This window comes from Dermacentor andersoni, chromosome 6 (assembly GCF_023375885.2).
Source record: "Dermacentor andersoni chromosome 6, qqDerAnde1_hic_scaffold, whole genome shotgun sequence".
NCBI classification, from domain to species: Eukaryota; Metazoa; Arthropoda; class Arachnida; order Ixodida; family Ixodidae; genus Dermacentor; species Dermacentor andersoni.
This window is the reverse complement of record NC_092819.1, coordinates 131,145,784-131,172,438: the sequence shown is the minus strand read 5'-3', so window position 1 is coordinate 131,172,438 and position 26,655 is coordinate 131,145,784. Positions and strand designations below refer to the sequence as shown.

The 26,655-nt window shown below is 48.1% G+C and overlaps 2 pseudogenes; both read left to right on the top strand.

Moving 5' to 3' along the window:
• Positions 1-12,942: 12,942 nt before the first annotated feature.
• On the top strand, positions 12,943-22,882 carry LOC126523353 (uncharacterized; annotated as a pseudogene).
• Positions 22,883-23,329: 447 nt separating this feature from the next.
• Positions 23,330-25,324, top strand: LOC140218887 (uncharacterized; annotated as a pseudogene).
• The last annotated feature ends 1,331 nt before the right edge of the window (positions 25,325-26,655 follow it).

Here is a 26,655-nt window from a genome sequence, read left to right as displayed (position 1 = left end):
TCAGAGAGCCTGAGACCATGTCCTGGGTGACGGCAATGCAAAAGAAACCGGCCATAAATAACTAAGAGGTAAAAATGAAATCAGGAATGAAACAGTTGATGAGAACTCAAAGAGAGCTCTTTACTTCGCGAAGCGAGATCAGGATACATTAGAACGCGTAGGTGTAAAGCTAGCTACCTCAAGGAAGAAGAAAGATGTTCTTACTGAGGTAAAACTAAGGAAATGATGGAAGATGTTTTATTGGGCTGTGAATGTGTCTACCCAGTTGTCGGTTTAAGCTTTGCTGGCCTCCTTGAAGCACTTGGATTCAGGGATAGCAGGGGGAAAGCAAACGTGTCCTCAATAGAGATTACAAAATGGCGACTGAAGGTTTGATGCAGAAAGACAGGGAGACCACAAAAAACGCAGCTTACAAAATCAATGTTCCAAATAGTGGTTCAGAAAGGTCGATGCTGAAAATTCTTTATGTTTTCCTATACAAAACAACCATCGTTCCACGAAATCACGCCGTATTTCGCGTGAGCGCACTTTGTCTCTTTTCTGCCATCATTGTTTATCTGATTGTTCTCGTATTCTTCATCTAATTGTCTATATTATTGTTTTTTGGCTTCTCCTTGCTTCGTTTGCTCCGCGGTGATTTGGGAACGGCACTGGGCAGGACGGGAAGCTGCTCTTGTCGCTAGTAGAGCTACATGCTCTTCGGGGGTTTCCTGGGCACGTCTATCCAATATGTATTGCCGAGCACGTTCGGCCCGGGCTTGACGTTGAGAGACGGCTTCGGGATCGGCAGACTTCCTTTGCTCTAGACAGTGCTTCCATTGCATCACGATCTTTCAAGTCAGCCGTTCAGATGTAAGATCACGAGAATAACCGGCGCCGTCCATACTACTACACACCAATGAAGCACCAACAGTTCTTTCAGTTTGTACGTGCTAATTGTCAATGATGCACCATGATTTCTGTTCATGATGCCTCGTTAAAGTTGATGGAGAGCTGGTGCATGCCCACTTTTCTCGCATTGTGAGGCCAAGTGTGAGAGGATTGTTGCGCACAGGCGTCTGACGCTGACACATTATCACATTAAAAGGTCACTAAAGACAACTCAATTAATTTTGACTCCTAAAGCATTCTTTTAAAACAATTTTTTTTGTGTGAGGTTGAGTATTAGAAGAAAAGGGTGGCCGATATATCATTCTTGATTTGCGCACCGAAACCTCGACATTGGTACGTAAGTGTGACATCAAGTTAAAACATTTTTTCCAACACATGGGCTTAATTGTGACTAAGTAAAATTCTTTTAATTTTGCCAAGTTCAGTCTGTAGCTCTTTTGAACAATAATAGAGTACGCCTTTACTGACAAAGAGGCTAACTAGGCCTGTGGAGATGCCTCCAATATGCATGACGTCCGAACAAGCTGGTGCTTGAACTTCAAGGTGGTGATGCCATCTGTTCTTGTTCTTGCAACTTTTCTGGCTCTCTCCTCACGGCTGCCGGGTTAAAGTAGCTTTTTCACATTGTAGAAAGGTAATTTCCAAATAGACTTCAAGAAAGTGTTTTTTTTTCTTTCTATAGGGCCCTTTTAACACAGCGCTGCTGTAAAATGCATTGTTTATTTTAAAAGCCCTACATCTCACTGCATAGAAGCTAGGGAATGCACAAAGGAGACCACTTAACAAAGTACCGTTATTATGCCTGTGGGCATGAGGCGCACGCGCACTCGTAGCTGCTATTACCGAAAGCACACTGCAGCTGCGCAACGCATGTGCATCTGAAATGCCGCTCTATGTAGAAAATGCCAGGTACAAACTTCCATGCAATGCTTCGTATGTATTTTTCTCGTATAACCCATTTTTCCACTGCGACCTACGGCCTAACAAGAGACGTCATGATGATAAAAAAATAAGTACGCTGCAGTCTCTGAAACAACGCCGCCTGCGCTTCGGTCATTTCGTCTTGTCGAGACACAGTGTCGAGCAAAACCAGAGATTTAGTCTCGCACGTGTAGGGGTTGGAAGAAGAATCTCAGTTCTCGTCAAAAGTTATCCTCAGCTTTACTCCGCGAAAGTCTCAAAATCCCTACACTCACCGGATGCGAAAAACCCTACATATTATATAAGCTGTAGCCGACCAGAAAATGAAAAACAAGCTTAGAGAGCTATGTACCTTCGTCAGGCCAAACTAAAATTACTTCCGCTAAATCTCCGCATCACGCGAGGAGCTGCTCTGAGGATAAGGGAAAATACCGTTGACGGAAATTGGATGGAGATCGGGGAGCGGCGTCCTAAAAAAAGCAAAGAAAAGACGGCGTCTATGTGGCTGCAGGCGCATTTGCTATCACAAGATTCACAGGCCCAATGTCGTGTGAGCACTGCAAAAACAAATTCGTAAAGTTCACTGCAATCTCACAAACTTTTTGCTTTCCTATTCCGGCTCAAACAGCTCAGTCTATCCGCTTCCCTTTTCAGTAGAGATTAAAGAAATCCGGAAGGAGTGCAGGAAGGGCTTCATGGCTTTTTGGAATTGAGATTTCTAGAGACCATTGCTTAGCAGTAACTCTGTTTCATTCCTCATGCGAAGTTCGACTTCATTTCACCATTGTAAGCGAACAGAAAGGCAACGAAAAGGCCAAAGGCACAGCGTGCAGCAAGAACAGCTTTATTTAGTTCGCTGATCACAAATTTGTCTAAGATCCGCGACAAAGGAAATGGCCTAATGAGAACTTTGCTTAAGTTAAAAAATCCCGGTTTCAAATGAAAACGCGTCTCTGTATTATTGAATACCTCAGGAAATGTAGATCACTCTTTGCTCGCTGTTTGCCTCCTTGAATCAAACGCAGGTGCACTTTATATCCGGCTGAAACTCTCCATCTAACTTAAGGTTAAGAAGTTCGCGTTAAACACCTGCTGAAACATGGTGCCCGTGGAACAAAGAAGCCTCAATGCGTGGCAGCGGCGATGAAAAATTGAAGAGGTGATAGCTGTTCCAATAAATGGGATTAGTTGAACAATTCATTTGCATATAGAGGCCGCCATTCAGTCTTGGAGCCCCTTCGACGACGAGCACCACGTCGCAGCTCATATTTCATTTCGAAAATTCACTGTGAGGTAGAATTCTCATTGCTTTATTAACCCGTGTTTCTTGTGACCCATTTTGAAAGAACAGGATTCCTCCAACTTTAGCAGAATTCTGAAAGCGTTGGGTATAGTTGTCGGAGTGATTGTCATCGCGGTAAGCTACCGAATCAACACCAGAATCGGTGTTGATGTCAGCTGATTTTTATCAACGAAAACTTGTTAAGAAGATAAAGCACAAATATCCCCGACAATCGACCGGATATTTCTTCAAAGTACATGGCAGCGATGTGAACCCCAAAGTCGCTTATAAGTGCACCTGGCGCATTAGCATAGGCTACGAGCTGTATTTATTTTGAGATAGTGTATAAAGTTTTGTTATATTCTGATGATGATGATGTGTGGAGTTTTATGGCGCAAGGGCCAGGTGTGGCGAAAGAGCGCCATGTCTGTGGTAATGAGTTTGCGGTGTAATTATGATTGCTATGAAGTTGGTGTGAGGTGGCTGTAAAGAGGCCTTAAAATATACGCTCTAAAGTGCGTAAAATCTGTATGATAAAATTATGGCGATGACGTATGACTTCTACTATGAAAATTTAGATGCATATAAAAAGAATGATACGATAGGTAAAATATATCACGATTATAAGAAATGCCAGAGCACTACTGCCTCCTTAGAGCCCTTGAAGCACAAGGGCCTGGAGGCATGTGCTACGCAAAACAATTATCGCAGTGGCATCCTCTCGAGAGAGGAGGCTCTACGAATTCATGGGACTAATAACATGTAAGACGACATCTCTGAGGAAACCAAGCACTGAGTCTGTATTAAAAAGCGGTTCTGGACCGAGAAACATTAGAGGATGAAGAGGAATGTGCTGTCGGTATGCTAATGAAAAATGTTTCTTTCTCTCAGATTCGGCTTCCCGACACTCCAGGAGGACGTGGAGTACGGTCAGCCTCTCCCCGCATCTACCACAGGTTGGGGGCTCACTTCCGGTCAGTAGAAAGTTATGGGTGCCATATGTGTGTCCTATTCTGAGACGACAGAATAGGACATCTGTTCGGCGCGATTTTGTAGTAGAGGCCCAGAATCCTAACTGTGGTTTTATCAGGTGGAGCTTATTATCCGTTTCCGCATCCCACATGTGTTGCCAGTGATCTCGCAGCCTCCTTCGCAAGAAAGGCCTCAGATCTGTGACAGGCACCGCAGCGGTAGGGTTAACCGCTTGCAATGTGATTGACGTGGCCATCTCGTCCGCCAGAACGTTACCTTGGATTCCCCTATGGCCAGGGACCCAGCATATTATGATATTCTGGTTAGATGAGTACGCTTTGCACATGACCGAATATAATTCATTAAATACGGGATTTTTATGTTTGCTGAGTAACATTAAGGCCTTCACGACGCTGAGAGAGTCTGTATAGATCGCCGCTTTTGGAAGTTTCGATTTTCTTATGTGCTTTACAGCAGAGAGTAATGCGTAGGCCTCGGCCGTAAAAATACTTGTTTCCGGATGCAGTACATCGGATTCTGAGAAGGATGGGCCGACGGCTGCATAGGATACCCCGGCATTTGACTTCGAAGCGTCTGTGTAGAACTCTGCGCAGGAGTGCTTGTGCTGCAGTTCTAGGAAATGCATTCGGATTTCGGCCTCAGGAGCGTGCTTTGTAACTTTTATAAAGGACATGTCACATTGTATCACCTGCCACTCCCAAGGAGGTAAGAGCTTGGTTAGGTGCATTAAGCGATGCTCGAGGAGTGGGACATGCATTTCATCGCTAAGCTCCTTCACACGCAGCGAGAAAGGCTGTCTTATGGAGGGACGATTGCTGAAAAGTGTAGCGCACGTCATATCAGTAACGGTATCAAAACATGGATGTTCAGGATTAGAGAGTACTTTAAGGAAATATGTATAGCTAATGTATGATCTCTGTAGGTGGAGAGACCATTCATTTGATTCTACATATAGACTTTGTATGGGACTCGTTCTGAAAGCGCCAGTGGCCAATCGGATTCCTAGATGGTGGACAGGATCTAGGATCTTTAGTGCGCTCGGGGCGGCAGAGTTATATACTACAGCACCATAATCCAATCGAGACCGAATTAGGCTCTTGTATAGGTTCATTAAGCACTTCCTATCACTACCCCATGTAGTCTGGGATAGGAGTTTCATTAAGTTCATTGTTTTTAGACATTTTTCTTTCACATATTTAATGTGTGGAATGAAAGTGAGTCTGTAGTCAAGTATGATACCTAAGAATTTGTGCTGTTTGCTGATAGGTATTCGTTGTCCACACAGTTCTAAGGAAGGATCCGGAACCAGGCCTCTCTTTCTTGTAAAAAGAACACAAGAGCTTTTGTTAGGATTGATCTTAAATCCATTCTTGTCTGCCCACATTGAGACTTTGTTCAGGCCGTGCTGTACCTGTCTCTCGCACACTGCGAGGTTACAGGATTTGAAAGCTATTTGTATGTCGTCCACGTAGACAGAATAAAAGATTGCCGGTGGTAATGAAGCGCGAAGCGTGTTCATCTTCACGATGAAGAGTGTGCAGCTGAGCACGCCTCCTTGCGGTACACCAGTTTCTTGCGTAAAAGGACGCGAAAGTACATTTCCTACTTTTACCCGGAAGGTACGACTGGACAGATAGCTTTCTATTAGGTTAAGCATATTTCCATGGATACCCATTTCTAACAAGTCTCTTAGGATTCCGTAACGCCACGTCGTATCGTACGCCTTCTCCATATCGAGGAATATGGATAAGAAGAATTGTTTGTGTACAAATGCGTCCCGAATATTTGCTTCTACACGTACAAGATGGTCAGTTGTGGAGCGCCCTTCTCGGAAGCCGCACTGATAGGGATCAAGGATTTTGCTCAGTTCAAGGAAATGGATGAGTCGCCGATTAATCATTTTTTCAAACACCTTACAGATGCAATTTGTGAGGGCTATCGGGCGGTAACTTGCCACTGAGGAAGGGTCCTTGCCTTGTTTCAAAACAGGGACGACAATGGCTTCCTTCCATGCGGTTGGAAGGTACCCTGCATCCCAAATGGTGCTGAAAAGTGTGAGTAGTGTAACCTGCGTGTCATTATGTAAGTTTTTGAGCATTTCATACATGATTCTATCAGATCCTGGTGCGGAGCTGTTGCATACGCTCAAGGCAGCTCTCAATTCAGCAATACAAAAAGGACGGTTGTAAGGCTCATTCTCTCGACCTTTTCTTCTTAATGGCTTACGTTCTTCTGTTTCTTTGTATTTGAGAAAGGACTGTGTATAATTTGTTGGACTTGACACGCTCTCAAAATATTCCCCAAGTGAGTCTGCCTGGTCTTGCAGTGTATCGCCCTGTGTGTTTACCAGGGGGAGTGAATGTGTTTGCCGCCTTCTAATCCTATTTACTCTGTTCCAGGCTTTGGCCTCATCCCTAAACGAGTTAATACTCGATAAAAACTTGTGCCAGCTTTCTCTTCTGGCCTGTCGGCGGGTTCTCCTACCTTGGGATTTTATTTTTTTTAAAGTTGACAAGATTCTCAGCGGTGGGAGATGCTCGCAGCAACCCCCACGCCTTGTTCTGATTTTTACGGGCGGTCCGACATTCGCTGTTCCACCATGGTACACGTGGTTTGCATGCCAAACCACTTACTTCGGATATACATTTTGACGCGGCATCTATTATGAATGCTGTAAGATAATCCACAGCAGCATCAATTTCTAAAGAAGACAGGTCAGCCCATGAGATGCTAGAGAGAGATCGAAATTTCTGCCAGTCGGCTGTGTCTATCTTCCACCTAGGAGCTTGTGGAGGATATTCGTTTTCTTTGGATGTTCTTATCAGTATGGGGAAGTGGTCGCTCCCGTAAGGATTGTTCATAACTTCCCATTGGAGTTCAGGCAGTATACACGGGGAAACTAGGCTGAGGTCAATTGATGAAAATGTTCTGTTGGCGAGAGAATAATATGTGGGTGCCTTCTTATTCAGCAGGCATGCACCAGAAGAGAAGAGGAACTGTTCAACAAGACGACCTCGCGCATCTATACGAGAGGCGCCCCACAGGCTGTTGTGCGCATTGAAATCTCCAAGTACAATGTAAGGTTCTGGCAATTTATCTATGAAGGACTGAAATTCATGTTTGCTTAGTTTGTACTGTGGGGGTATATAAATCGAACAAATAGTGATAAGTTTGTTTAGCAAAACAATTCGAACCGCCACTGCTTCAAGGGCCGTTCGTAGCTGTAAATGTTGACATGCTATGCTCTTTTGGATTACTATTGCAACACCTCCCGATGATGCGATTGCATCATCGCGATCTTTGCGAAAAGTAACATGCTGTCGGAGAAAGTTTGTGTGTTTGGATTTTAAATGTGTTTCCTGTAAACACAGCACTTTTGGATTGTGTTGGTGGATCAGTTCTTGTACATCATCAAGGTTTCTAAGGAGACCTCTGACGTTCCATTGTATGATTTGTGTATCCATATTTAATGTAAATTAGTGCTGTGTGTACGGAAACGGAAAGATGCCTTAGATTACAGAGCCCTTTCGAGGCCCTGTAATAGGTGTTTTGTTCTTTTTGAAGCGTTCGAGTGATTCTCGACGCTCCTTAGGCGCCTGGTGCGCCTTGAGGATAGGTGTGGTGTCCATTGCCTCTTGTGAGGCGCCGGACACGTGCTCTTGCGAGCGGGAAGTTTTCAGAGGGAGTCCCGCCTTGGAGGGCAAGACCCCTACGCCCACCAGCCCGGAGGTCGATGGGGCTCCCAGAGGGATTTGGCTGCGCTGGCCGTTGCCAGCGCTGGAAGGGGCCTCGGAGGCTGGGGCAGCCTCGGCTGCGTCCACCTTCGGGGTCGATGGCCCCGTCTGCTGGGTAGACGGAGCAGCGCTAGCTGCAACCGCCGCGGGGGCAGATGGCGTAACTGCCGACTCACTGCCTGTGGGTCGGAAAGCCGCTGGAGGCCGTTGTGGCGCTGCCCCCTTACGCGCCACATCGGCAAAGCTACTCTTAGACAGGTATGACACCCGCCTGCGTGCCTCCTTGAAAGATATGTTTTCTTTGACTTTGATTGTCACAATCTCCTTTTCTCTTTTCCAGGACGGGCAGGCGCGCGAGTATGCGGCGTGCTCGCCATCACAGTTGACACAGTGTGGAGTCTTCTGGCATGTTTCGGAGGAATGTTCAGTGTCACTACACTTGGCACATGTCAGCCGGCCTCGACAGTTCTGTGAACTGTGGCCGAACCTTTGGCACTTAAAACATCTGAGAGGATTGGGCACGTACGGCCTAACACGAAGTTTCATGTAACCGGCCTCGATGGACTCGGGGAGGACACTTGAGCTGAAAGTGAGTATCAGGTGTTTTGTTTGGATTTCTTTTCCATCTCGCCTAATCTTGATTCTTTTGGCATTTATGACATTTTGTTCACTGAAGCCCTCCAAGAGTTCAGCCTCAGTGAGCTCCAGCAAATCATCGTCCGAGACAACGCCTCGGCTGGCATTCATCGTGCGGTGTGGGGTTACTACTACTTGGGTCTCTCCAAATGATACTAGTTTAGGCAGTTTCTCAAATTGTTTCTGATCGCGGAGCTCCAAGAGGAGGTCACCGCTGGCCATCCTCGACGCCTTATAACCTGGGCCAAAAACTTCGGTAAGGGTCTTAGATACCAGGAACGGGGAGATCGTTCGGACTTGTTTCGCTGGTTTTTCTGTGTGGATCACATGAAAACGAGGAAAATTGTGGACTTGGCGTCCAAAAAACTGGAATACATCATCGGTGCGCCCTCTTTTCTGAGGGCGATCAGGTAGTTTAGGGAAAGCATGTTCCATAAGTAATGTTGGGTTTTCGGCCGCGATGCCGGCCACCCACCATGGAGCCCTACAAGGGGACGTGACAGAAGTTCCTGCAAGGGAAACCCTGCCAACGCCAGCCGTACATCGCTGCTATAACTAAATACAGCATAACCAAGGCTGGCTAGCTACACAAGGTTAACCCTTGCCGCCGGGAAACTAGGAAGTGAGGAGAAGTGATGAGAAGACAGGAAAGATGTAAAAGGGGGGAGAGAGAAAGACGAAGATTGGAGAGGAGGACAGGAAAAAGCGACTGCCGATTTCCCCCGGGTGGGTCAGTCCGGGGGAGCCGTCTACGTGAAGCCGAGGCCAAAGGGGTGTGTTGCCGCCGCCGAGGGGCCGTAAAGGTCCAAACACCCGGCATTGGCTCAACCCCCAGGATCCCCTTTTCCCCGGACACGGCTAAGCCGCGCACGGCTACACGCGGGAGGGTCCAACCCTCGTGTGGTCGGGTCCGTGGTGTCGCAACACACCAAACGCCTGCTGACGCAGACGCCCCTGCGGGGTGTTATATTCTGGGGTGCAAAGAATGTGACTGTATATTTTCAGTTGGCTTCAATTCCCATATTACTGGACATATTATAAGCACTTGCTTTCACATTGTTTTTCTTCTTAACTTCACTTTCGCTCTTCGCAAAGACGTTCTGAATCGCTCAAGCCCAGTTCATGTTTATGTACCACTTGACTGTGGCACCACAAGTTTTAAACAGGGGCAAGATAGCTTCAGAAACCTAAGTCAATGTTTTTACTACCCGAATACAGCTGCGTTCAGCGCTTAACTATAACCAGCTCTTTTTCAGACTATTTCAATCGCCGAATTGCAGGTAAAATGGAGGTTATTAAAGTTGCAGTATAGTCCAAGCAAATGTCGTAGCTTATTTCCCTTCTTAAACAATTTTGTTTAGTTTCCTTAGGTAGTTTAAAAATAACACCTACATAATTTATATCATTTTTCTAAGGCACTTCAACACAAAATTTTGTCAATATCAACTGCTATGCTAAATAATGTCGAAATTCTCGGAGAAACAGAAACACACAGAGCAACCTTAATATTCTTAGACTTGAACATTAAGTTCGATTGTGTTAAAAAAAATCACTGACGTTTACAAAACTCCCTAATGCGAAATTTTCGCGCAACTCTATACGCGTTTTCATTTGGCGATATATTGGCTGGCGCGGACAATCTGTTTCATGCGACGCATTGCAAACGCAGCTAAGTGTGGTGCGCCTGCCTTGCTAGTCGGGAGATCACGAGATGCAGCGCGTGGGTAACACGTGAGTGCGATTCCCAGCAGCCACCACATATGAACCTCCGCTCACGCAGCGCTTTATTTTCCCTAAAGACGACGCGCGCTAATCTGGCGCCATCTCGTAGCCATCGTCGCCGCAGAGTCATTGAATTGAATAGAATTTATTGATAGGAAAAACAGAGAGGTCGACCTGAGCTAGTGCGCTCTAGTCTGCTACTCTGCACTGGGGAAGATGCAAGGGGAGTGAAAGTACTGGGATGGATGATGATGATAAGAGAAGTGGTGAGTGCTTATGTACATGAGACAGTTGTCTCGCTAGAGCCGCTCGTCGAGCTTGGTGTCCTGCAGGAACTTCAACAATACTTTTGTTGCACGCATTGAAATTGCAGTGTCAGCCCATGGGCCGAGGATAGCTTCCTCCGACAGTAGTTGTTTGCCAACGCTGGCTAGGAAACTGTCTAACGTCCTTCGCTCCAGTATATATGCTGGGCAGTCGCAAAGTACGTGTTGCAGTGTTTCTGGCATCTGGCAGTGCCAGAAACAGAGTCCGTCTTGCACGGCACTAGGCTCTTCTTTTTGTGTGATAAGATAGCTCGCTAGCTTAGGCAGCGTCAGCAGTTACAGCGCCGCTGTGGCACTAGTGATGCGGTCTATAAAAGCCGCTGCTTCCTTATAATAAAGGTTCTTTGGTTGTTGTTTGTTGAAGGTTAATGACGCACACTTCTTCGCGACGCAAACATGGTGTCAGAAGTGGCGCTTGCCGATTTGAGGCACCACGGCTCTCGGACGTCAGACTAGCTCTGAAACGAGGACGCCACGGGCCCACTAAGCAGTGCCAGACGCCGGACAAGCCAACAGGTACTTTACGAGCAAAGACTAAGTAAGATGGTTTTGTTTCAAATTGCTCCACCCGAGCCCTTCAGCTTCGCAGCACCCAACGACTGGCCTCCCTGTAAAAAGCGATTTCTTCGTTTGCGAACTGCGTCTGGACTAGACGGCAAGCCAGAAAAGAGTCACGTAGATGCATTGGTGTATCTAATGGGACCTCTAGCCTAGGATATCTTCAAAACATTCAAACTTGAGCCTGGAAACCAGAATTTAGAGGTCTTACTGCAGGAGTACGAGGCCTACTTTGTACCTCGACGGAACATCATTTATGAAAGGGTCAAGTTTAACAGCCGAACGCAACAAGACGGCGAATCCGTCGAGGATTTTGTTGCTGCACTGCACGGGCTTGCTTCCACGTGCGACTGCGGGGAGCTACGAGAAGATTTAACTCGAAATCATCTCGTGGCGGGTCCCCAAGTCTCCAAGTACGTAAGGTTTCGAGAGCTGTGCAAATCGATCCGGACCTAAAACTACAGAAAGCATTGTTGGTGGCATGACAGCACGAGACCATCAACCAAAAGCACGCAGAGTTTTACCACGTGCGAGAACAGGAAGTCCACCAAATAGAGCCCCAAAGCAGTACGCGACAAGTGGGGAAGAACGTTCCTCCGCCTTAAAGTGGAAGCAACGTTCCGAAACCATGCAGCTGGTGCGGAAGAAACAGATACTGTCGAGCGTACTGTCCAGCGAAAGACGCACTCTGCAGAAAGTGCGACAAAAGAGAACACTTCGAGGCACTTTATCAATCAACCTGAGCTGCCGCGAACGTCGAAAACCGGACCGACAAACCAGATTTCCTCGGAGTCTCATCCCATTCATCCGCTTAAGGGAGGAAGTTCCCATTCTTGTTGAATCCTCGAATGTGGTATTTAACATAGATACTGGCACGGACGAAACGGTTATTTCGGCGGAGCTCTTCACTCGCATCTTTACTGCGATAAAACTTCAACCAGGAAGGCGCTGGCTTCAGGGACCTGATGATAAATCCCTTGCCGTATCTGGTATGACTGCGATCAATATGGCGTTTGCGAGAACGAGTAGCCGCGAGAACGTGTACGTACTTCAAGGCCTCCGAACCCCTCTTCTTGCGAAACCAGCGGTACAAAGGCTCTGCGTAATGTCGCAAATCAACGTAATGAAGAAACTGGACCCAGAATCTGACTTTCCACAAGTGTTCCAGGGACTGGGGACCTTCAAAGAAGAGTACGACCTCAAGTTGAATCGGGAAGGAAAGCCTTTGAGCGCTGTGGTCCCCACGTAGAGCCCCCCTGCCTTCGTTAAAGAAGCAAAACAAGAGATCGAGTGGATGCAAGCACTAGATATCATTTCTCCTGTCGCCGAGCCTACTACATGGTGCGCACCTATGGTTGTCGTGCTTAAGCCCTCGTGTGCTGTTCGAATCTGTGTTGACTTCACGGAACTCAACAGATACGTTCATCGATAATGGCAGGCCGTCGAGTACACCATCAGAATACGACAGGGAGCCAGCACGTTTTCGAAACTCGACGCGAACTCGGGTTTCTGGCATATACCGCTGAGTGAACGGAGCAAAGAATACACAACTTTTATCACGCAGTTCGGACAATTTTATTTTAACCAACTTCCGTTCGGAATTTCATCGGCCCCCAAACATTTTCAAAGACCGATTGAGCAGGTTCTTTCAAGACAGGACGGAGTTGTCTGCCACATGGACGACGTGATTATTTTGGGTGCCGCGCAGGCGCAGCATGACGAGCGGCTTCGGGCAGTGGTGGATCGCCTTCACACAGCAGGCATTACTTTGAACAGAGATAAGTGGGAATTCAGTGTCACACAGATTTCATTTTTGGGACATGCAATCGGGAAATACGCAGTGCGCCCCGATAGGCAAAAGCTTGACGCGGTGACAGAAATGCCACATCCGACGTCCAAGACAGAGTTGCGGCGCGTGATGGGCATGGCAAATTATCTGGCCTGCTTCGTGCCCCGCATGGCAGAAGTCCTTCAGCCTCTTTCTTCCATGATGAGCTCAAGACAGGATGTTGTGTGGGGTCCCGTGCAGGAAGCCGCCTTCAAGAAGTGGAAGACTCTTCTTTCATCGGACCCTGTTCTGGGAATCTACGATTCAAACATGGAAAAAATGGTCCCAGTAGACGCCTCATCGTACTGTCGTGGAGCTGTCTTGCACCAAAGGCAAAAATACGGTCAGTTCAAAGTGATTTCGTATGCTTCCAGAACTCTTACGACCACCGAGCGGCTATACGGCCAAATTGAAAAAGGACTTTCCCTCGTGTGGGCTAGTGAAAAGTTCTGTGATTATTTCCTAGGAAGGCGCTTTAGCCTCGAGACAGATCACAAACCACTCGTATCTTTGTTTGGGTCACAAGGAATTGACCAACTAACACTGAGGCTACGAAGAATGCGCATGCGTATGATGTGCTACACGTATGACGTGTATGTTCCAGGCCGGGACTTGACGATGGCGGACGTGCTGTCTCGGTCACCTCTTCTACAAACGGAATCCCTGCAACTGGAGGACGAGAGTCAGGGCTATCTGTGATTGGTGGCTTCGTCAGTCCTGGTAACAACACCGAGTTTACAGCTTACAGCACAGGAGCAAGAGCAAGACCCGGTATGTCAAGCTCTTACCAACCTCTGTACTAAAGGCTGGCCAAGCAGTCCAGACGTTGCGTTTGACCTGAAGCCTTACTGGGAATGAGAGGCAAAGCATTGCCCTTGTTGAAAACCTGCTCATGTGCGGCTCTCGGATAGTGATCCCACCGACACTACGGCAGCCCGTCCTTAAAATAATTCACGAGGGACACTTCCGAATCGAGAAGTGCCGCGCACGTTACAAGAACTCAGTTTGCTGGCCAAGTATCGACGTGGACATTGAACGATTTGTTAAGAACTGCCACAGCTGCATCAAGCAGAGCACCAACCGAAAGATGCATCTGCAACAGGCCAAGTTTCCAGATAGGCCATGGCAGCGCATTGCGATGGATTTATTCTTCCTTGAGAGAAATTGGTGGCTGATCATCACGGATTATTTTTCACGATACCCGAGCTGCGGACGTCCCTCACATCGGCTCCGTCGTTTTTGAATGTTTGTGCAGCCTTCTTTGCCACCATCACGGATTCAAGCACATCACTGGATTTGTGAAGTCACCGGGAATTTGTGGACACCTTTCTTTAAGGTGGGACTTTCAATTTTGGACTGTTACTGGCCTTTCTTGGTGCAAGACCCAAGTAGGCCTACTGGCCCCGCCGTGCCACGATGGCGGAAACGCGCATGGAAGATGAAGACGCTACCGGATTAGAAGAGAATGAGGAAGATCTAGGTTGGCAAATTGTGACAAGCCGAAAATTTCGCTCCACCACAAGGATTGCTGGCGATTGCTGGCCGCAGAGCCAGCATGAGCAAGGCAACAGCAGCAAAAACAAGGGACCTACAACCACTATGTTCAAAAACCGGATTGTCAAGGCATCAAGGATGCCCCAATTGCCCGAGGAGCACAGCAAAATCATTATCCGCCCACGAGGAGGTCTCAACTTGAGCAAAGTGAGCACCACAGCGATAGGCGTGGCGGTTATTGAAGCATCGGGCCTGACTCCGCAACAAGCCCGAGAGGATGTCGTTTGCCCTAACTTTACGCAAAACATCGTGGTGGTTAGTACACCAGATCCCAGCCATGCTGCCAGGTATGTGCGAATCAGGTCAATCATTATAGTGGAAACCGAATACGAAGTGAACGCCTTCGAGACAGCTCCGCATACCACGTGTAAAGGAGTGATTCGGAGAGTTGACCTCAGAGACAATCAGGCCACGATAACGAAGAACATTGTGCATGACTTTAACCCACTGGCATTGGCAGCCAAACGTATTAAATCCACGGGTTCAGTTATTGTTCTGTTTGATGGGCTCAAGGTATCTAATTATGTAAGATACGGGTCGACCCTCGTAAAGTGCTACCTGTATAGGAAGCAGTTTGATGTCTGCTATGCTTGCGGAAAGATTGGACATCGTTCAGATGTATGTCCAACACCGGACCTGGTACAGTGCAGAGGATGTGGAACTCAAAACCCGGAGGACAATCACATGTGTGAGCCTAAGTGCAAATTCTGTGGAGGGGACCACCCAACTGGGGACAAGACTTGCCGACAGCGGTACCAAATTCCATACATGGTACGAGTTCGACGACGAGAACGCAACAGATCTGCATCGGAGGCGACATCAGCACAGCTGCAATGGGATGCCCAAACGGGCACCAGGGAGCGCACGTGCTCAAGGAGCCAGTCAGTGGGTCGCCTTGCATTGGGCGCTCACGAGAAGACTACAAATGAAGCTGTGCAGGGGGATATGGGCTGGACTAGTTTTGAAGTGAGGGAAGCTCGCAGTAAAATTGAGTATGAAGAACGGCTGAGGAATATGGAAGAAAATAAATGGGTCGGGAGAGTGTTCAGGTATCTGTACAGGCAAAACATTGATTCACAGTGGAGGAAAAGAACTAGGAAGCTTACCAGCAAGTATGCGGCCTGTGGGGTGGGCAACACAGCAACAAGGAAGGTCAAGCGGAAAGTCAGAGAGGCTGAATTAATCTCATGGGTGGCGGCAATGGAAAAGAAACCTGCCATGAGTAACTACTTAAGAGGAAAAAACGAAATCAGGAAAGAAACCATTTATGATAACTCAAAGGGAAGCTCATTACTTTTCGAAGCGAGATCGGCATGCCTTAGAACACGCACCTATAAAGCGAGATATAAGAAGGAAGAAGAAGCATGTGCTTGCTGCGGTAAAGCTAGGGAAACGACGGAGCATATTTTATTAGAATGTGAAGACGTCTACCCAGCGGTCGATTTAGGCACCACTGGCCTCCTTGAAGCCCTTGGGTTCAGCGGGAGCAGTGGTAAAGCAAACAGGTCCGCAATAGACATTAGTAAGAGGCGATCGGAGGATTGGTGGAAGAAAAGTAGGGAAACGACAAAAGACGGAGACGTACAAAAGCACAATTCGCAATAGGTGATCAGAAAGTTTGGACGTGGTAGTTCATAGTGTTTTTTTTTTCTTTTTTCATTGATTAACCTAGGTAGGATATGAGGCAGCATAGTAGCAAGAGCTTGGTGGCGCAACCCACCGCCCCGTTCCAAAGGGGACGCTCATAACATCCATCCATCCATCCATCCCCACACGGTCAAGACGCCGCTCGCCGTCGAAGGGCAGAAGCCGCTCCAGATCACGTGAAGTGCAGGTGCGCTTCGAAGGAGGAGGGCAGACGCCTGGCGACAAGACGACATCTGGAACAACCTGGGCCGACAAAGTGAAAGGTACTGTGAGGGCTGCGGAGAGCGGTGCGGGGCGGCTGGTCGGAGATAATGATGCCAGGGTAGAACAGCTAATTAAAGAAGTAACGTATCTGAGAAAGGCAAATGAAGAACTTACTAAGCAGGTTGTAGAACTTCGCAAGAACTGGCAGACTAACTCCACAAAAGTAGCAATAGCCAAACCGGTGAATAATGACAACAGCCAGGAGGAAGAAAACACACCAGCTCTAAAGAAGCGGGCAATAAGCCCAGTAGAAACGACAGTGTGCTCTGCTTTGGAAGAGATCAAGGAGGCGATTAAACAACTTAGAGATGCCATAGATAAAACTACCTTCAAAGTTGATAAGTTATGGAAATGGAGACTGACCGCTGAAAAGAGTCTCACCAAAGTAGAAGCACAGGGCGATGACGACGAATACCTACCCTCAGAAGCAGAAAGCGTCAGATCGCTCCCTGGCGTGTCGGGGAGTTCTACGAAGCGTACTCTAGCGGGTAGCAGTAAGGCGGGTTTTATAAGCAATGGCTAGCAGGGGGAGCTTTACCGTGTGGCAATGGAATTGCCGAGGATTTTATCACAAAAAAGCACCTCTTATGCAGTTAATAAAAACTTCTCCAGGCAAACCGAAAATAATTATGCTGCAGGAAACCTTGGCGGATGAGATCAGCCTATCCGGATACAAAGCGACATGCAGGGGCAAAGAGCCGGGTAGGGGGTTAGCGACGCTCGTAGATAAGAAAATACCTTACATAGAACATGATTTGCGCCTTGGACTAAACAAATTAGAATACTTACTAGTGGAAATAATTTTGCAAAAGAATAGAAGCAAACTGCAAAGCCTCTTTTGTCTTAATGTTTATAGCAGCCCTAGCGACATGAAACAGAGTTTCACGGCACTTCTTAATAAGACTATGGCTGTTACTAAGCACGCTCCACTCATTATTGGAGGGGATTTCAACGCCCCACATCAAACCTGGGGATATCGCTGGAATACTAAGAAAGGGGATGGACTCTGGCACCTAGCTACAGATCTTAATCTCTCCCTCATCACAGACCCAGCTTATCCCACTAGGTGTGGTACATCTACATGCAGGGACTCCACCCCAGACCTTACTTTTGTATCAAATTTAGCGAACGCTGGCTGGAATAACTCCAATATTGACCTGGGTAGTGATCATTACATATTACAAATACTATTGGAAACACCAAGTAATGAGATAAAGCACTTTAACTGCATTGACTGGGATCTTTTTAGGAAAGCAAGGAAAAGCAGAGCTGAGACAGAGGCAGGACAAAAGAAAACACTCCAAACTTGGACCACTCAGCTCAGGGAAGATGTAAAGGCGGCAACGAAGGATATTACCACAGAGGAGGATATCGAAATCATTGACAGTAGGCTGGCGCACTTGATTGAAGCGAAACAATCTATGTTAAATAGATGGAAAACGCAACGGCTGAACAGGAGACTCAGGAAGCGCATAGCATTGTTGAATAGGGGGATTGAAGAACACTCCAGCAATTTACAGACACAACAATGGGATGAGCTTTGTAATTCCATAGATGGTCGAATCAGACGTGGTGGGAATTGGAACTTATTTAGACATTTGCTTCATGAGAACGACACGAAATGGAATAGGAGAACAGCAGTAGCACGACTCGTCCATCGTGAGAGTCAGGACACAACGGAAAAAGCCATTCTGGATCGGCTCGCAGCTAGGTATTTGCCACTTAAGGATAGCGATGAGAGTACAGACCTGCCTGAATATACAGGGGAAGACTGTGAACCTATGGATCAAGACTTCACAGAAAGCGAAGTTCGGGCAGCCCTGTACGACCTCAACAGTAGATCTGCTGCCGGTCCAGATGGCATTTCCAATAGGCTGTTGAAAAATTTGGACGATCATTCCATAAAATATTTAAGAGAGTATTTCAACGAACTCTAGAAAAACGGTGATTATCCGAAGGAATGGAGAATTGCTAACACAATTCTTATTCCCAAACCAGGCAAGCAACTCAATCTAGATTACCTAAGACCCATATCATTAACATCATGTCTGGGCAAAACCATGGAGCATGTCATACTCAATAGACTGACTAAGTATGTAGGAAACAGAAATGTTCTTCCACATGACCTGATCGGTCTCGGTCCTGGACTTTCGACTCAAGGTGCAATGCTTTTAATCAAGCATCACCTTATTCTTGCTAGCCCGCTACATACGAGAGCTCTTCTAGGCCTAGATGTAGAAAAGGCCTTTGATCGCATCAAGCACAGGGCCATATTGGATATCCTCTCGGAGATGGGATTGGGTAAGCGATTGCACAACATAGTCAAAGCCTTTCTCGGTGGCCGTTCTGCTTGTCTCAGGTTAGGCGAACTCCAATCGACAACCCTGGAACTTGGGAATCGTGGGACACCACAAGGGTCTGTCCTATCTGCCATGTTATTTAATTTGGCAATGTCAAAAGTGGCTCGAGGTCTCGCGCAGATTGAGGGTATCCACTTTGCTATATATGCAGATGATGTAACAATCTGAAGTGCCGAAGGTAATATGGGACAAACAGAGATCAAACTACAGGAAAGCATTTATGTGGCAGAAACAACACTTGAGGGTATGGGACTGAACTGCTCTGCTAAAAAATCAGAACTATTGGTATTACGCAGCAGTAAGCGTGGGCGCAGGCCGAACGGATATATCCCAGAGGAAGAACCCCGCATTGACATATACGCCAAGAATGGAGAACCAATCAGGCAGGTGGAGACTATTAGAGTGTTAGGACTTCTCCTGCAAGCGAACGGATCTAATTGCAGGATGATAGAATACATCTCTAACAAGTCAGAAGAAGTCATTAGGCTTCTGCGTAGAGTTACCAACAAGCATAAGGGGCTAGGAGAAGACAGTGCCATAAGATTGGTACATGCATTCGCCTTTTGCCACTTCTCGTACGTGGCTGGCATGCTACAATGGACACAGGCTGATAAGAACAAGCTAAATGCTTTAATCAGACGACTTATAAAGACTGCACTAGGACTTCCCATCAGCACGGCCAATGATAGCTTATTGCACCTAGGGCTGCATAACACACTAGAGGAGATAGCTGAGGCTCAACAGGTGGCCCACCAGGAGAGACTAATGGGGACACGCCCTGGGAGGGCGCTACTTGAAGAAATTGGCGTAGAAATTAACAACCACACCAACGAAGGAGAATTATTAACACAATTGCAAGCGGGACTACGAGAAACAATAAAGACGACCCCGTTCCCTAGGAACATGCACCCGACACATAACCTCGAGAGACGGAAGGCAAGGGCGAAGGCACTCCTTCAAGACATAGATCAACATAAGCAGCAGGCGGTGTTCGTTGACGCTGCCTGGGTTAAAAATAAGGATGCGTATACCTCTGTTGTCGTAGACACTCAAGGTAACATACAGGATGCCATCACCGTCTATACCAAGGACCCAACAGTAGCAGAACAAGTAGCAATCGCCTTAGCCATCCGGGCTAATCAGTGGACACATATTTACAGCGACTCTAGAACAGCCATACGCAACTTTACCAACGGATATGTGACACGGATAGCAACAAAATTATTAGAGAAGGTCAAGAGTGAGAGGATCGAAATCCGCTGGTTTCCAGCACATCTGGGGGTGGTGGACGGAGCTCGGAGAAACCTCAATGAGGTGGCAAATGAAGCAGCACGAGGACTTTCTAGCCGGGCTCTTGAAGACCGAGCAACTTACACTTCACCCGGGGAACACAGTGATCGATTATTAACATATAACGAAATCACCAAGCATTATTATTTAAGCAGAAGGGAATACCCATTGCCACACGGTAAGGTTTGCAGAGCCCAAGCGGTCACATTACGTTTGCTACAGGCAAGAACATACCCAAGTCCATACTTTATTAACAGGATCTATCCGGAGAGGGAAATTCAAACCAACTGTATTAAGTGCAATGGCATCATTACTCTTGACCACATGCTTTGGCAGTGCCCCGCGGTCTTCACAGACCGTGACAAGGAACAAGAATGGTGGCGGCAAATGCTACACAGTGAATCACTCTCTGACCAATTACGGGCAGTCCAGAATGCCCGCGATGTGGCTGAAGGGCTCGGCCTGACAGTCCCAAGGTGGGAGCGGCCCGCGTCAACGTATGGTTGACCTTCAGGACCCAATAAAGTTCTCCATACCATACCATACCCGGAACTCATACCGCTGAATAACCTGACTTCATCAGCCGTAATAAACCACTGCAAATCCATTTTCGCCAGACACGGGATTCTGGAAGTAGCTGTTTCCAATAACGGGCTGCAATTGTCAAGAGCCTTCGGCGCAGAATTTTCAAAGTTTGCATCAGAGTACAACTTTCAACACGTGACGTCTAATCCTCATTATCATCAGAGCAACGGAATGGCATAGTCCGCCGGGAAAATTATCAAGCGCTCCTTAAAGAAAACTGCTGACGCTTATAAAACTCTTCTGGCCTACAGGACACGCTCACTGAATAACGGATACAGCGCCGCCGAGCTGCTCATGGGGAGAGGACTGCGCATGGCCCTGCCCACGTCCAGCGAAACCCTCCAGCCTCGGACAGCAGACTTCCAAGAACTGACAGCGTTCGAGAGGTCGCAGCGTCAGCGCCAGAACAGAGACTACGACTGACGCCACGGAGTGCGCGATCTGCGTGCGCTGTCCGAAGGAACAGACGTATGGGTCGTACACCTCCAAAGAGAACGAGTCATTTGAGGAAGCACCGATGAGCCTAGATCGTACTGGGTCAACTTTGGGAAAACTTCTCTACGCTGAAATCGCACTCATCTCGTACCGCTGCCTCCGGCTAGTTTAGAAGACGGCCGAGGAATAACGCAGCTAACAGCAGAATCGCTAGAAATATGCAGTGATGAAAGAACCAGTGCACAAAAGTGTAACGATTTCTGTCACAATCACACACGAAGCGGAAGGTGTGTGGTTCCTCTAGAACGATTTCAAGCTTCGTAACAAGAGTGGCTTCATTAAAACAAACCAAAAAAAGTGAGAGGAAGATGTGTGATAAGATAGCTCGCCAGCTTACTCAGCATCAGCAGTTACAGCACTGCTGTGGCACTAGCGATGTGGTCTATAAAAGCCGCTGCTTCATGATAATAAAGATTCTTTGGTTGTTGCTTGTTGTAGGTGTAGGACGCACACTTCCTTGCATCTGGTCGCGACGCAAACACTTATCACGCTTTCGCCATGCCCTTCTCCGCTTCCCGCCTCAAGGTGCAGCTGCATCCTCCTCCTCTGCTTTCCTCCTCACGCCCTTCACTTAGCCTTCTTTCTTGTCCCACTGTGCTCCGTGTTCGTTTCACTTTCGATGCACTCGTTCGCTCGGTTACGAGGGGGACAGCGCCGATGCTCGCCACAGGGACGGGTACCTAAAACCTACACTCTAAAAAGTGATGCTACTTGTTGTAGCCGCCTTACTGCCTGCACATAAACATGGCTCTTGTGTGTCTGGACCACCTTATCAATGAATGAACGTGTATCTAAATAAAACGTTTAGAGATTTCAACAAGCACACAGCATCTGTTCGCGCAATTTTTCCAGTATATTTGCTTATATTGCTCTTTTTTCTGACAGGAATGTGTGCGCGCATCGAAACTGCTCTGTACCATTTGGCCGGGTGAGCACAAGCTACCCATAACGGGATTTCCAGCGTCAAGAAACACGGGCTTGATGATGAAAACATGCATGGATATAACTCTTATAATTTACTCGCTTACTCTAGCTATTTTATTTAGGCAAATATTTGAGGTTGCAGAAGCGGGCGTTTTTGGACTTTCATTCTCATTTCGGTAAAACCGAGCTTCACAAACAAGTTCTTGGTTAAGACACAAGTGATATATTCAGAACCGTACAATCCTATTCAAAAAGTGCATGCTCTTTAAACCGCACATCCAATAAACTTATACGACCGAATAGAACCATGTTTATTTACATATAAAAAGCCTATAATTGTACAGCATCAATTGGGATATAAGTTACGGCATTTTACAAACATGTTTTCTATCCAACGAATTAAAGACAATCAGATTTGTGTTATTGATAATAATTATGATATAACTTTTTTACGCGCTATCACATTCAACTTTGTAGCGGATAATGTTGTTATGCTGTCCTAGCGGTAAAAAGTCGGCGGAAGTTGCATAAACGTAATACACTTGTGGAAAACTGTTCCTGCCAGGAAAATGACTTTTCTTTCTTTCTCTTGTTTTCTTTTTTATTCAGTACTTTTACTGCGAGTAGCTTGACGCAAAAAACAAGTGCTGTAATCAGTAAAGCCGATTGACGGTTGCTGTAGATCTCGCAACCTCGGCGAGGCGGTGCTACTGCGCCCCTTGAGAAGCGCCCCCTCTGTTTAAAGTCGCCTTTTTGCAGTACTGTAGTCGCGCCATTGCGGGATGTCCCCACGGCAGTGCGTGCTCTTGTGTAGTTGGTCGTTGCGCTGGTACGACCTGGACTGGGTGAGGTTGCTCTCACGGCTGGAATGAGCAGACAACGGCGACGGCGGGCATCATGATGGTCAAAACGAGAGGAAATGTATTCATATCTCTGTTACAAGGTGGTGACTTGATCAGAGTACTGAGCGCTTCTTGCTAACATGGGAACCAGCACGGCCTTCTATAAACTCCTGCGTAAGCCGAGACAGACGGCGGACAGGAAAGCGAAGGGGCCTCCAGTCAATGTGTTGTTTACTCCTCGTGGTTTCTTGCCTTGTCGGAGTCGTCTCAGGAAGTCGCGGTCGGCGCGCTCATGGAGGTGTCAGTGCCTGCGTGTTCGGCACAATCCTTTTTTTCTCTTGCCGACTAGTAATGTCGTGGCTTGCTTTGTTGTCCGGGTCGACTAAGCGGCAGGCGACCATAGGGTGATGTTTTCTCGGAGAGGAGGGCAACTAGGTCGACAAAGGCAGGCAATTTGTATCGTTGCCCGGACTTGTGATGCTAAACTTAGAGCGGATCATAACAGCGCTCAGTAGCACCCGCGACAACAAGGCATTCCTGGGACTCAATCTGCAGAACGCCATCGATAAGGTGAAACACTCGGCGATTTTTTCCGGAGTCTCCAAGCTCAGCATGGACGAAAGATCCAACTACATCAACGACTTCCTTACGGACAGGACCGCCGAGCTAGGAGCAGGCGACCTACAGACGCAAGAGAAGAAGCTCGGGGAACACCGCAGGGATCGGTCATTTCGCCGACGCTTTTCAACCTGGTAATGATCGGAGTAGCCGAGAAGCTCTCGGACATCGAAGACGACGGGCACACCATCTACGTGGACGATATCCTGCTGTGGGTGACCAGTGGCAGCGACGCCCACATCGAGGGCGTGCTGCAAGCTGCCGTCGACACGATAGAAGACCGGCTGGAAGGCGTCGGACTGAGATATACGACGAGGAAATCGGAGCTTCTCATACTCTCACCTACCAACAATGGCAGAGGCAAGACCAGACAACGCGAATACGAAACAAATCAGAATCGTAACTAAATGCGGCAGCGGGATCCCCGAGGTCGGTAAAATCAGGATCCTAGGCATGGTCATCGAAAAGCACGGAATAAACGATGAAACTATCGCCCGTCTCACGGCAAAAGCGGCCAACGCGATTCGACTCCTCAAATGAGTCACTTCCCGGAAGGTTCGCATGAGAGAAGATAGCCTAATTAGGATGGTCCAATTCTTCATCATCAGCCACGTCGCGTACGTTGCAGCCTACCACAGATCACATACGGCTGCAGCACGAAAGCAATAAAATCAACGTAATCATCAGAAGAGCGTACAACACGGCGCTGGGCCTGTTCGAGTCAACGAGCACGACCCTCATCTTACAACTCTGCATACACAACACGCTCGGAGAAATAGCCGAACCGCAATGGACATCGCAACTGAAGCGCCTGTCCACGACCAAAGCCGGGAGGAGGATACTGGAGGACCTGGGAATAGGGCGCTCGAACGAGGCGAAGATCAAGCTCCCCGTCCCCGAAGAGGTCCGACGCCAGACCAGAATCGACCCCGTAACCAAGAACACGAGTCCCGATTTCAACAAGGGAAGAAGATCGGCGAGGGCCAAGGTTCTCATAGACCTGCATGCCGACGACGAGCACGCGCGGTACGTGGACGCGGCCGAATACTAGTGGAACGCCTTCGCAACGGTTGTCATAGAAGCGTCAACCGGTGCCACGAGGACGGTAGCGAGCATGAGAAGCGCTGGAGCGGAACAAGCGGAGGAGGTGGCCATCACCCTGGCCATCGCCGACGCGGACTGCCTCACGGTGCTGAGTGACTCGAGACAGGCGGTGCGAAACTTCGCCTAAGACCAAATCTGCAGGGAGGCCGAGCGCGTACTGCGATCGGCCAAACTGCAAGGCAAGAAAGTAAAAATCAAGTAGTTCCCGGCGCACGCGGGCGACGAGTCAGAACGCAGTGAGAACCACAATGAGACGGCACTCGCAGCGGCGCGAGCGCTAACCAACCATGCCCCGGCGACAGACCATCCGACGTGGTTCCGAGACAAGGACCGCATGACGGACTACAACGACATCACGAAGGCCTACTGCTTGGCTCGCAGGACCCTCCCACCCCCGCTTCCGAGGCTGAGTCGAGCGGATGCGGTGCTACTGAGACAGCTCCAGAGCGGATCGCTACCGAGCCCGGGACTGATGCATCGCATGTACCCCGAGACATGCCCGACCGATAAGTGCAGGGTCTGCCGGAGGGAGACGGCAGATTACACGCAAATCTTGTGGGACTGGATGAAAATTTCAGAGGAAGCAAGATCAAGAACGATGCCACCGCGGCTCGAGGTAGCCGCGAAGAGCTACGACCAAGACCAACAGCTCTGGGCCGTCCAGCAGGTCCTCGGGGCTCTCGAAAGGCAGGGACCCAGCGGCCGGCAACGGTGAGCGGAGACCCGCGCCGAATAACGGCAACCTCGTAGATGACGTAGGCCCTCGTCGGGGCGCGCGAGCGTGCAACTGCAGACAGAAAGTGTGCTCCAATCCAATCTCTCTCTCGCACCCTCTCTTTATCGTTGTCCGCATCTCTCGTTCTGCGCGTGCTCTCCCCTCATTGCTCGCAGCGCTTGTGTTGCGGTGGCTCCCCTCTTGTAGCACGAGGCGCTCAGTTGCGCGGCGCGTGTTCTTTCTCTCTCTCGTTGCTCGTGGCGCTTGCGCTGTATATTCTCTAGGTGAACTACCCATTTAGAGCAATGATAAATAAACCATTTTTTTTGCAACAGATGCACGCAATAAACAGTGCAAAGACGTGTAAATACTTGTAGACGAACGATTTGACTCTGCACAGCGCAGCGCCTGGCTCATTTGCGAATTTCTCTCATGTAAGCAGTTTCGCGGGCGGGCTGCAGTGTTTCGTGTTAGGGGGCTCTTGTGGCACTGAGCGACACATAAATATTTTGTACCGTTGCTCTGGCTAGGAATTAGGCGACCCGCGACATTGGGTTTGGCCCGCTACAGGAGCAATTGATGCTAGTGTCTTGGGCGGAAACTTAAGCTTTTCTTGTCTATGTGCCTCTCTTTCGCCCTCGCTTAGTCACATTCGGGGGGTTACTGTTTCCGCTCCGTCTTGACACCCACGCAGTAGGCTACGAAAATCACATGAGCTAGGAATTTTTCTTTTATTATTATAGTAACAGCCATTCCAAGAATAGTTGCGGAAACAACATCAATAGCTTAAACGCATCAGCGCCTACGAGATGGCTTAGTGCGGAGGGGACTGTAGTGTTCCTAAGGCTAATTGTAGATTTTACTGCGGTTGCGCTTAACAATACTCTAATAACCGTGCACGTTTCAGGAAGATGCTGCAAAAAAAATTAATGCACCTAAACAAGGTAGAAGGAAAGCAGCGCCAAACAATAAAATAAAACTGGTCTGAAAGTAATAGCGCCGGTAAGGTCGTGGGGCAAAAGTACACAACTTCGAAAAGAGAAAACGGAAGCATTGTGTACGTGTGCACATCCGTACGAGTGATCTATCAGACGGTAAGACGTGCTGGCTACATCTTTTTTCGCGCGAGATATATAGTTTGTTCTGGGAGGGCGTCCAGGCCCATCGTGCCTTCTTTTCGCTTCCAGCCGCTCTTCGACTGGCCGTTTCTGCTTGTGACGTGGCCATAAAACACCGCTCAGAGCTTCACGGATGCCGCTACCGATGCCGTCTCTCGGGCGTTCTGCTTCTCCTTGAGCGCGACCTGCGCTTGTTGATGTCTTAACGCTAGCAGCGCGGCCCAGAAATTGCCCCCCCCCCCCCCCCC